Here is a 12388-nt window from a genome sequence, read left to right as displayed (position 1 = left end):
ACCGGACACAGCTGTCCTGGAAATTCTTAAGATCATTGCAACTTACACTGAGGTCTTTGGATACTTTTTAAACAAAGATAACACTGAAATTGTTTATGTCTACCTTATATAGTCACCAAATCTAATTTAAAATGGCAACTGATTTGTTTGAAATATCTTAGTCTTGAATTTGCAGACTCAGTAGAATCCACCAGGGTCCAGATTGAGGAAACTTTACTGGCCAAAATCAAATAGCTTAGTGATGCATGGTCCCCAGAATTTATCATTTGGTGCAGTACAAATTATTATTTTTCTTAAACATGTTTCCTGCCAGCCTTTCCACCTCTTTCAATAAGTCAGTCAATGTAATGTTATCATCAGGGGTAAGAGAGCATGGGTATTGTTGTAGAAATTGTGAACAAATAAGTACTGGGGTGGATTAAACCTTCCGAATTGTAAGAATTATTAAATAGCATTTCTGGCCAGACAAACCGTCTGGTGGCTTCATCCGACACCTATCAGTTGCCCGGCATGGGTTGATATTGAAAGAGATCTAGTAAACCATCTTTCGCTTATGAAGACTTTGACAATCAAACAATTTAGAGTCTCTCATTCCTTTCAGATTATTGAGTACTCAGTTTTATATATAAGATACCTGAACAGGTATTTGCTTCACAAAATTAAGGGCTCAGAATTTGACTCCTTATGGTTTAATAATGCCATAAAATGAGACCCTATCTTGACCTTCTGAAGAGAATGGGCATCCCTGGGTATTCTCTATGTTAGAAATTGTTCCACCTGATAACCCTTTATCTTTTGCTACCTTAATTGAAAGAGGCAACCTACAGCCATTGGATTTCTATAATTTCTTAAACTAAAATTCACTTTAAGGGACAATAGACACCCACACCTGGTAGACTGTTAACATTTTCTTGAGATTAATACCCCTTGAGCTCTCAAGGTGATAATGATGATCGCTTACATGATCCTACATCCTCCTCCTTCTTTCTATACCTTTCTTTTTTCTTGCTTACTCTTTCATATTCCCTCTTCTTTTTTTCATAGTCTAGAAAGGACTAAAAATATACTCTTGTTAATATATATATGTATCTTTCCAAATGATTTGACCAGTGACATGATGTAGTCAACTTAACATTTATGCCATCATCATTGTACTGTATAGTAATGAATTTCTTCTATAATAAAAAATATTTAAGTTAAAGAAACAGAGTTAAAAGCAGTAGAAGAAAAGCATTATCAGGCAGGTAGTAGAGCAGACATCCTAGAAGTGATTAAAAAAAGAGGTCAATAAATTACAGTTTTGGTGAATAAAACAGAAAAGCGCTATTGGCGCTCAACTGAAGACAATACGAATTCATCCACAAGTTGAACTCTCCTCTAACAAGCACTAAATACAAGAGAAAACAGAGCTAAGATCTTGTCAATGAGAGGAAAAAATGACCACTATGTATTTGAAGACAGATAAGAAGGGGAACTGTTCAGAGTCTGTCCATGTATACTCAAGACCCATGGAAACATGATTATCAAGACCCACTCCTAGCACACGGACCTCCTTAAAACAATGAGAGAACAAAAGCAATTCTTGACTGCCTCAGTAGAAGGTAAAGAATTTAAAGTCACCATAAAATACTTGAAAACCCAAAAGGCTCAAGGACCCTATCGCTTTAGGGGGGAATTCTATACATTAAGACACAACTAACTCCAATCTTGATAAAGATGTTCTGAAAAATACCCAAGGAGGGACAGGTATTACAAAGTATGAACGAAGGAGAAATATTTGGCATTCCAAAACTGGGAAAGGGCGTGGCTTTATGATCTTCCTATAGGCCTATAGACTTACTGAATAGTGCCCATACATTGTATTTGAAAATCTCAGCAAATAGGTTACTGTCAGTCCTACTACATATCATCCATGGTGACCAATCAAGCTTCATACAAGGATGCAAAACCTTTGACAAAATAAGATCAATAGCCCACCTCACTGAAAAAGCAAACAAAAAAAGGATCTCACTGGACCTGTAAGCATTAGTTACAAGGATGATGTTCAACAGGAACATTTGAGAGTTCCTAAAAAGGTAATCCTAAGATTTGGGATGCGGGATGATTGACTTTGTATCTCCATGGTGCCCTACAAACATAGTAAAGCTACGATAGAGCTTAATGGGATCCTGTTGTTTGAGGTAACAATAATACGAAGAGCACGGCAAAGTTGCCTAATGCCCCTACTATTATTTGTAATGGCTTAGAGCCGCTAGAACAAATCATACAAGCACATGATCTGATTAAGGGTAAGGCGTTGGCAAGAGCACCTCACAAAATTGAATTATTTGCTGATGATGTCCTGCTGTGCCTTAAGGATCTGGTGGTCTCAACACCTAATTTATTGATAGTGCTGGACGACTATGGAAGTGCTTCAGGCTATAAAGTTAACTTTGACAAAGCACAGCTACTAGAGAACGTTTTCTTCTTTTTTGTGTGGCAGGGGAGACCAGCTTGAATATCAACAAAATCACTCGACAACCTGCACATAAAGGTGGAGTGGGCTTCCCAGATGTTAGAAGTTATGATAATGCCTTGCAACTTAGAATCATAGGTGAATGGTTCCAGAGAAACTCTAGTAAACACTAGGTCCATATGTACAAGACAGTAGCAGAGAGATCATTATAGGATTTACTATGACTTCTAGGCCAAAAAGAATATATGCGAGGTACATAACAGGCACACTGCTTGACATATGGGATTCTTTAACCAAATAATACCCCTTGATTAATAAAACATCATCTTACACACCTATACATAACATAGCCTTATAATCTACTACTGAGAGCGATACCATTTGTTAAAGACCCTTAGTTATAGGCTCAAGCCAGAGGTGAAGGCCTCTAACAAGGGAGTGGGTCTTTAACAACTGGTGTAACCTGAGGCAAAATGGCTATAAGGCTATTAGGACATTCCACCCACTGAGGGTGGAATGTTCTTAACTTAAAAGGGAGAAACAGAAATACAAATGAGAATTTTGCAGCAAAAGGCTTATACCATACCAGATATTGAGTCACTTTGTTATGTTCAATGGAGCTCCAAACATTCCAATGTTGTAATAATGTTAAGTTCACCCCCTGAATTTATAGGGACTACATTCAACGTCTGGCAGGTTGGTGATTGTAGAATGTTGACAGATTTGTATGAGACTGGGGAGATCAGATCATTTGAAAGCTGTAAAAAGGTATACAATTGTGAAGAATCTGAGAGATGTTGGTACAAACAGTTGAGAAACTGGGAGACCTAACCCTCTAATAAATTGGCAGCGTTAGGGTGTTAAGGGCTTTGGAAAATTTGTCAGAACCTTGGAGCATACATAGGGAGCTGGTTCTAAAATATACAAAATTCTACTGGAAGCATGAGGTCAAAGAAATTGAGGTATATGGACGTGTGGGACAATATACTACCGACACAGATTTCAGAAAAGGGCTGACTGAACTTCTGCAGAGACACAACACAATTTAATAAATCAATCCTACATAAAAAGGCCTTTCTCAAAACAAAGATGTTCTCTTACTAAACTCCTGACAAGTAAATAGATGGTATAGACAAGGGCTGAAAATATGGTTGAGAAATTTTGGAAGGAGAGGAGATCTTATCAATATTTGGGGTTATGTCCAGGTTTGACCTTGCATTAGAAGATGGAGTTACTAACTCTGAACGAGATGTTGAGTTTTCTGATTGCTTCAAACACCAAGTTAATGGTGTTGGGAATTAATCCAAAAAATTTGGAAAATGTACAAAAGCATAAATGTTCCCCGTTGTCTCAGTTGTTGATTGCTGTTAAGATTGTAGTTGGTAGATGATGGAAACAGCGATGGAACATTTGTGGAGAAACCTGATCTAACACATAGAAATGTTTTTGGTCATTTGACAGCCAGTGTTACAATACATGGTTAAAGACTGTAATGATATAATGCGCCTCTAAAGGCCTCTTATAACTTGCCTTCTAAGGGTACGAGCATTGCATTTATTTGATTGAGTAGGCACTATGTCATTATGATTTAGACTTACAGATGTCTCAATATCTGCTTCGAGGATGGGATTGGAGAGGCAGAGCAGAAGTTATTGTTGTTGTAAGAACTTAACTCATGAAATCCAATAAAATGTATAAAACCTCGAATACATTGATCATTAATGCATAGTCTAAGCAATGACAGTGAGCTGTTAACTCAGGCTGCCATACAGACAGTGATTCCAATATAACAACATGTACATGTTTGCAAAACTTAACAATGTGAGACTTTTTACAATGCCCCCAGAAAGTTCCTTGGCTACATGCAAATACTGAAGCAAGATTAGCAAAATAAAATGGACCCAAATAACAGTTGCAATTTGAAAAAAAAAAAGTTACATGCAGTTTTACTTAATATTGTTACTTTTTTAAGGCTAACAAGTACATCATTTAATGATGCTTAAAGCACCATTTAATTAAACATGTTTAATGCGTGCCAATATTTAAAATATAGTAATGGAGTCGCAATCTAAACTTAATTGTCAGCACGTAAATAGATCATTATCCTACTCTTAAAGTCACAAAAGCGCACAGAGCAGTTCTGTGACCTTGCATTGGTGCAAATTTAGGACTTTTATGAATTAACCAGAGTTTGTAGAAGAAGGCCTGAAATGGAACTTTCTTGAATTCCATTTTTTATGCGAAAATCCAAATGTGTATTTTATTTTGTCATACAAATCCTGCACATCATCTTGATAAACCTTGATTTTCCTTTTCCTCCAGCAGGAACATATTTTCCCTCATGGAGATACTCCTTACACTACAACCCACATTATTTTTTGGAGGAGTGGTTGCTTCCAGCATGGAAAACATGTTTCACCTTTTCTGGTCAGGAGTATATTTCTAGCATTTTCCATGGTGGGCGTGGGTTGGAGAGGAGTGGTGAATGGACTTAAAAATGCAAGTTTGATGCTGAAAGCCAAACAGGTCTCCAAAGGTCGCTGCCACACTCCCTGACCTTTCACAGTCGCCCCATGCCAATGGCTTCTTTGCTCTCTTACCCACTGAATGTGATGTGTACCATGTAGTGGTGTCTATTCTCGAACCTATGGGCAGAGGGGTATTGTTTGTTGTAGCTCTGTGAAGATCTAAAAATAAAGTTTAAAAAAAAATGTAAGTTTGTGAACGTGCATACATTCACGGGCACGCCAACCCCGGAACTGCCATATGCCTTTTCCTTCTGGCCCCAGTGAATATTTGTGCTCAGACGGAAATCTTCATGAGTTTATAAATCCTCTTATGAGCGCAAAATCAAATTTTGCAGGTGTAATGCAAGCTGCCATTCATAAATAGCTTTGAGAATTGAGTGCATAATATTTGAAATCTCATATGATCTTGCAGAGTTAATCCAGTTGTAAAATGTAAACCAGTGTTTATTCTAGCACTTGGTATATGCTCAGAAATGTGGCGAACAAGGGAAATAAGGCACTGTAAGATGAAGTGTTGGGCTCAAGATCATTGAACCTCAGTTGGCAACCGAGTCACTCAAGTGGAAATGTAATCCGGGTTTATTTACATTAACATTTGCTGGAGTTTTAGTCAATTCTTAAACATGAATGGGTTCCCAAAGCAATTCACAAGATGGTCCCACAGAAACTAAAATTAGAAAGAGAGGTAAAGGTGCAGTTAGAACAATGATACTTCCTGAACTTGACTTTTCAGAACTCTGGCATAACATGGTGACATATTCAGAGCCCATTCATAAACAGAGTATGTTAATGTTGAAGTATTTGATGAAAAGAAAACCTTACTAGGTTCAGAGTCCATCCTAATCAGAAATGTATCCTAATCACAGCCTTGCTAGAATCCAAACCGATATGATATGAGTCCAGGCTTAGTCAGAGAGTAGATTTACTCAGAGCTCTGATATAATGAGAAGGGCGCCATAATCTTTCACCTCACTGCATGCCGTCAAATGGGACAAGCAGAATTCAATAGAGGGAAGGTAGATTCCTGAAGTATCACGTCTTATGAACACATAGATATCTTAGATATCCTATAGAATACCACATCCCTGTAGATAATTCTCAGAATGCATCACAGGGCACGCCTAAAACTTTGGTGGCTCGTGCTAACCATTAAAGTTGCATAAGTCGCTTAGACATACACTGACCACAATGCTGTTTTTTCCTGTGAGATTTAAGGATCAGCTAATGAATTAATTTTCTGAATAGAGGGAGATGGGGTTGTTTTCTTATTTTCAATGCTCGCCCTTCTCTTGTTTCCCCTCCTCGCACCAGTGCACAAAATGGTTTAAAATGTTGGAGTGCTAGCAGATGGGGTTTTGTTTGGGAGCAAGGTAAAGTCGCTGAGGGCTCCTATACAATTGAGTTATCTGATGAAACTGGCTCTGCATGGTGCTACTACCCAAAATGAAGTCAGTAAGCCTACTGGCTAATAAGCAAATATCTAACAGTCGTGGGGAGCAAATGTTATCCAGAACAAAATGCACATAAGCCACAATCTGTAGGGTTAAGCATATGCAAAATAGATATTTATTTAACAAATATGTATATGACTTTATCATTCTAGTGTAAACTGATTTCTATTATGAATGAAACACCATTTACCTTGATGGTAGAAATGAACATCCACAGTGGACAAACATATAGTTCATCACATAGCCACATCCTAATGTCACAGAGTTTAGTAAGTGCTGGTCCTTTAGGAATGGTCATCAATGCTTCATTACTGTAAAGACTCAAAACATCACTACAGCCAACACGTGTTTGGTGGTTATAAGTTGCTTCCTCATGGCTGTAATACAATGTCGCACATATCAAGATTATTTTTACCAAGCTCTTCAAATGTGTCTCTCTTATGCACTGCAAATACACATTTAAAAATAAAATGAATTCACTGTAATTAAAAATTATTTTAATGGAGTGTAGGGTCCTGCCGGACACAGTCTAGTGTTTCCACCAGTCACTCGACTGAGGGATGGCTTCCACACTCACCACACACCCATCCATCACAGGCGTCACCAGTCAGGTGACCCTGTTAATAAAATGGTCCGGGCACACGTGCCCTGGGCCAGTTGTATGAACCACACTATGTGTCTATGTCACCATTCCTTTAGTAGCATGAGGGCCTAGGGCCCCCAACACTAAATAGGAGATCCAGCATCAGCAAAGTTGTATTCGGGTCCATCATGTAAAATACAGTGGGTCTCCAGAGAGAATTGTGGTGGCATCCATTGAATGTAGTGATTGTCCTATGCAACGCTAATTAGACAAGTCTGACAAGTGATGTATTTGCTTGGATTCAGCATTTGAGGAAGCTACGTGCCACAGCTGCCTCATTTTATTAGACCCAGCATCTGAGGCAGTGAAGTGTTCACATGGTCATTTTTTAGTTGAGACTAATGTCAATGAGTTGTGGACATATCTGATTACCTTAGCGTCTGAAGGAAGGGCATGTTTGCAGGGGCATAATAGAATCAGACCGGCCGCCCCAGCAAGAAGCAACCACCTCAACCACTTACTAGACTTCGTATTTCTGCAATATTGTCTAGCGTATGCCGTGGCGCCTGTGAATGAAGCACATGGAGCGTGTATCAATGCCTTATTTGTTCTTAAATGCAAGAAATGTGTCTATAACACACCTATCATAATTTATTTAGTTTGATCGTCATGCACAACTTCTATGTAGTTACAGTCATCTTAATCCTGGAAGTTCGGGTCAACTCCACCCGAGTCATAAGTTTTTCCTTACCTGTAATCTGCACACAGGATTCAGGTGCATGTACAGCAGAGCATGTACAGTATAACTTCAAAATGACTGTAATTGCTTACAGTAATCATCATAATGTGATGTACACATACGTTTAAGTGTACTTTGGACATCATCATACTCTTCCATTTACTTTTTGTGAAGCATAGAAAACCCAGTGCCCCATTCCTGATTTGTGCTCAATGACGAAGTGCATTGCAGAACATACAGAAAACCAACCCCAACATATCCTTCCATACTGCCAAGACAATGATCTCTTCACTACCAAACTTGGCTACTTTAAAAGCCAGTTGTCTCCTATATTTTTTTAACTTAAAGGACAATTGGCCTTATTTTGAGTTTGATGGAGAGAGTACGCTGCTACAAGCGTGGTTGAGTACCTCTACTTCAAACTTTGTCTGCCTGCTCTATTTAGAGTCAGCTAAGGTGTTGTTTGCCTGACTCTAAAGGTGCCCCTTCCTGCACAAAACAATCCTTCCTGTAATGGAGGCACCCTTGCACAATAGTGCAAGGGTGCCTACGATGGCACTCGAAAGCATACAGTGCATTATCGCAGAAGACAGGCAAAATATGCCATATCTTTGTAAATATGGCATATTTCTGATGTTTCCCTTTCATGCAACACAGCACAGCAAATTGCTTTGCTGTGCTGCGTTGTGTACAATGTTAGTAAATCTAGCCCTTAGATTGACAACCCATGGACATTGTGCTGTTGATCTAAGTTCCTCAATCTGTCAGCCCCAATTAAGGCAGACATTCTATTGTTCTATTTCTCTGTTTGCGACTGCCAGAAAAAATCTGGTGGTCCCAAGCACAAAAAATATAAAGGACCACCACAAACAAGAGAGATCATTAGTTTCCAGGTTTATCAAGTCATTTCTTGACCAGGTATCTGTAAAAAGTGCCTGGAATATGAAGGGTGACAGACTCCTTAGATCCAAACTGGGGCTAACTCCTGCCTGGGAGAAGGAGGGAACCCGGGTGATCACCAGGTATATTGTGCAATCACCAGAGGTTGTACCATATTAAAGGCCTATTTAGAACCTTTAAATCAGAATTATAGTTTAGGTAGAGCTGTGCCATGGTAAAGGATATGTGGCATGGAAGCAGGTGTTCTTGCTGAGATAATGTGGCAATAGGCAGTTTAGAGCAAAACTGAACTTGTGTGCCAGAAAATAAGGGCCCGATTCAGAGTGTGGCGAAGGGATTACTCTGTCAGGAATGTGCCAGAAATCCTGCCTCAATTATTACAAGTGCATTATGTTCCATGGCCTTTGTAATAAAGCAGATGGGATATCCGCCACTTTTGTGATGGGGTCTGCCAAACTTTAAATCAGGCCCTAAGTATTTTTAGCTTGCTAAGGAAGACAGGAAGAAAAAAGTAGAGTATTTTTACCCAACTGTATTTTGTGATTTTCTCAGAAAATTGGAGGAATATCTACATAGGATCTGTCTGAAAAAAGAGAACAATCTGTCAAACAGAAATCAGAGAGGGTTCCAATTATTCCTAGTAAGGTTTAACAGTGCAAATAATTGTACAAGAGGGCATTATTGAGGAAGTAGAGTCTTCAATATAGTTGTCATTGATAGTTTTGACCAATAGAATGACAGACTTTGCATCTGTGCATAGATTTTATGGTACTAAATTCTAACATTGTGGTCGATTTCCACCAATTACCCATGGTTAATTAATTAGTGAGTAAGCTGAAAAGGGCAACGATTTTTGATTTTTGATTTGTTATCTTCTAACCTCACCAGTATCATCAAACTGTTTGGCACCCAAGGTTGACAGCACTAACTGCTTTAAATACCCCAAATAGATCATTCAATAACATTTAAAAGAATGTACGTACACCCTGGGTCAGCATCCTCTGTTATGCATAGGGCAATGCACCATCTTTTCAAAGATATGGGGGATGATTACAAAAATAATCTATGAGTGCTGTAAACGTTACTATGGTAGTATTCTTTTACATATTCTTACACAGTAGTATGAATTAGCCCAAAACATCTAAAATAGAAATACTCAGGGAACATTCATGCACCTGTAGTACAAATAGAAAGGACTGTGTTCTCTTTACACTCTCGCTTACAGGGAGTTGAAGGTTTGGAGGCCCATTCATAAAGGCATGTAAGAAAAAATAAAAGAATACTCCTGTAGTTCTACTTTGACTACTCACAAACCTTTTGTGAATCAGCTCCATTGAGTCCAAGTATGAAATGTATTCAAGGTAACATCGGATTTACACTAAATATGAAATGTCATATAGAGAAGTTTTGGATGAAGTAATACTAAGTGGTAAACATGCTTATTGCTTTTATAAAACATATGATGTATAATAAGTTTACAGTCATCAGAAAGTTTGATAAAGACCCTTCAGTGACTGCGAGAGCCCCTAAATTGTGTTAAAAGTTATGTATTTAATAATTTGTAACATTTGTTAATAAAGTATCATGTTTTTTTAAATGTTATCAATGATGTCATTTGAAATATCACTGATGTCATCAATGGTGTAATTGAAAATGTCATGAGTGAAAATTGAGATCATGAGCAGTGCATGACGGTACAAATTATAGTTAGCTGATAATTAAAAATGGTGAATTTCAGGTTTTTTTTTGTCTTAAATTAAATGTTTTAAGTGGCATTTTCACCTAACTAAAACATCACTTTAAACTTTGTTTTTAAGTGAATTTCTACATTTTTTCAAATGCTAAGTGAGATTCTATTACTAGACCTAATTACAATGTCATTTGAACCATTGGACTTCCAGAGAATATCCTGTTTTTTATGTAAAGTAAGATCTTATTACTGTACCTAACTATAACATTACTTTAACATTGTGTTTTTTAGTGAATATCCAGGGTTTTTAAACGAAAAGTATTATCTAACTACCATTTCTAACTATAACATTTCTGGCCTGTGGTGGACAAGATAGGTACCCAACACCAATAGGGAGGTAAAATTTGCTTTACACAGCCACTCAATGAGAATGCTGTTTACCATATAAAGTAATATCATTTTCAATAATGTTGCTCTACTGTGTCATTCGATGGGTCACCGCGTCAATGGATAAACTATATGACTATTAGCTTTATGAACTATTGACCAAAGCAATAAATATGGAAGGATATTACGCTTTTAAGTTAGTTATTACATCATTATAGAAACATAATTTACTGAATGGTAGTCACATTATTATATCAAGAAACACTATAGGCTTTGTCATAGAATAAATGTTTTAATATACAAGAAAGCACTTATAGGTATATAAAGGAGGGGCAGCATTATTCAATATAGCAAAGCTCTTCACTTGATATATGGCTGATTAACTCAATATCTATGTGAAGCCTATTGTGTTTGTCAAAGGGTAAACACGGCAATATATGAAAGGAAGACTTGGCTTGGTCAAATATTGTAAACACTGTCAGAGAGTAAATGTAATACTTCTAATGGTACATAATAGTTTTGCAGAACTAACCACAAGGGGTCTCTATAATGTTATTTAAGGCCCATTCTATGTAATAGTATTTCATTTTTTCTTTTGATTTCTTTTACATTATCTGAAAATAATGCACAAAAAGTGTGTTCATGCAGTTCTTCCTATAGTGACTATCGCAGGCCCCTAGACGTTTTATATGAGATACTTAATGAAGATTACTTAGAAATCTTTCTGTAACAAGTCAAGTTATTAACGTTTATGCTACAATGAGTATACCATGAGGACCTCCAACTGTATAACACCAATGAAAGGCCCTAACTGGAACTCCAAGTAAGCAGTACTTCCTGTTCTGACTCTTGCAGGAGTGTCACAGGAGCACATTTTTTTCTCAAGAAGTTGTGTTTCCTATGAGAGAGTGCTTTTTAGTTAAATTTCACTGTGGATGCTTTATAAATTAGACAGTTTACGAGGATTCCTTTCATCTTTTTGTGTAATATTTGTACTGTTTTTAACTTTTGCAATCCCATGGGTTTCTTTGTGGCATTTTGCAAGAGTCCTGCAAAAGTCATCAATGAATTGTGATTGGTTGGAATTACAGTCAGCTTCTAATCACAGAACGTTACCACCCTTTAAACCTCATTCCTGAGTTTGAGGAAATTCTAGGAGGAGCTTGTGCTACCACTACCATCCAGAACTCTTTTTTTAAATTTTTCGAACTTTTGTTGGGGAATATAGCTCCAGGAAAAGATAGAGGCGAGGAGAGACAGGAGATGGAGAAAGAACCACAATCTGGAGAAAGGGGGAATACATCTTTTGTGACCCTGCAAGCGCCTGGATACCCTCTAGGGTGATTTGCTGCATTATACAAATCGATGGATTGATTGATTTATTGCTTGATTGATTGATTGTGTTGCAAGCTTGGAGCCATGGAGGGCCTGGGTGACAAGAAAGCTAAAAGGGAGAGCCAGCTGCAGCTGGCCCAACTGATACTGGCTGCAAAGCAGCAATGGCAGGGGTGGCGAAAGCTCTCAGCCTGCAGAAGAAACTGCCAGCTCTGGAGGAGACAAATCTGTTGTGGGCTCATGATTTGAGTCTAGAAGCTCAAACAAGCCTCAGGGTCCAGCAGAAATGGTGGCAGTATTACCCTAGTCCCCACTCATGA

This window comes from Pleurodeles waltl, chromosome 7 (assembly GCF_031143425.1).
Source record: "Pleurodeles waltl isolate 20211129_DDA chromosome 7, aPleWal1.hap1.20221129, whole genome shotgun sequence".
Taxonomy (NCBI): Eukaryota; Metazoa; Chordata; class Amphibia; order Caudata; family Salamandridae; genus Pleurodeles; species Pleurodeles waltl.
The sequence above is the reverse complement of the archived record's forward strand: the minus strand, read 5'-3'. Positions refer to the sequence as shown.